This window comes from Malania oleifera, chromosome 4 (genome assembly GCF_029873635.1).
Source record: "Malania oleifera isolate guangnan ecotype guangnan chromosome 4, ASM2987363v1, whole genome shotgun sequence".
NCBI lineage: Eukaryota > Viridiplantae > Streptophyta > Magnoliopsida > Santalales > Ximeniaceae > Malania > Malania oleifera.
The window spans coordinates 46,595,719-46,596,355 of NC_080420.1; the positions used below are offsets into that span (position 1 = coordinate 46,595,719).

At 40.7% G+C, this 637-nt stretch overlaps 1 non-coding gene across 1 annotated transcript; it reads right to left on the minus strand.

The window, feature by feature from the left end:
• Positions 1 to 280: 280 nt before the first annotated feature.
• Positions 281 to 387, minus strand: LOC131154660 (small nucleolar RNA R71). Its single transcript, XR_009136576.1, has one exon. It is a non-coding gene; the product is annotated as a small nucleolar RNA R71 (small nucleolar RNA).
• Between the last annotated feature and the right edge of the window lie 250 nt (positions 388 to 637).

Consider the following 637-nt stretch of genomic DNA (forward strand, 5'->3'; position numbering starts at 1 on the left):
TAAGCTCAAACCTGCCTTGATCAGCATGGTGCAACAAGCCCAATTCGGTGGATCCCCACTTGATGATCCCAATATTCATTTGGCAATGCTTCTGGAGATTTGTGACACTATAAAGATCAATGGTGTTACTGAAGACACCATTAGACTAAAATTGTTCCCTTTTTCTTTGAGGGACAAAACAAGAGGTTGGCTACAATCGTTACAACCGGGAAGCATCACCAGTTGGCAGGACATGGTAGAAAAGTTTCTGGCTAAATTCTTTCCACTTGCAAAAACAATTCAACTCAGGAGTGGGATTGGTCAGTTCAAGAAACATGATTTTGAATCACTCTATGAAGTATAGGAAAGGTATAAAGATTTGATTCGACGTTGCCCACAACATGGATTTCCGGATTGGTTGCAAATTCAAATATTCTATAATGGGTTAAATGGGCAAACTTGGACTTTAGTTGATGCTGCGTCTGAGAGAACTTTGATGTCAAAGACACCTGAGGGTGGTACTTCTCTTTTGGAAGAAATGGCCTCAAATAACTATCAATGGTAAACCGAAAGAACTATGGCAAAGAAAGTTGTTGGGATTCATTAATCGGAGTTGTTTGCTGCCCTTTCGGCTCAAGTTGCTTCTCTATCCCATCAG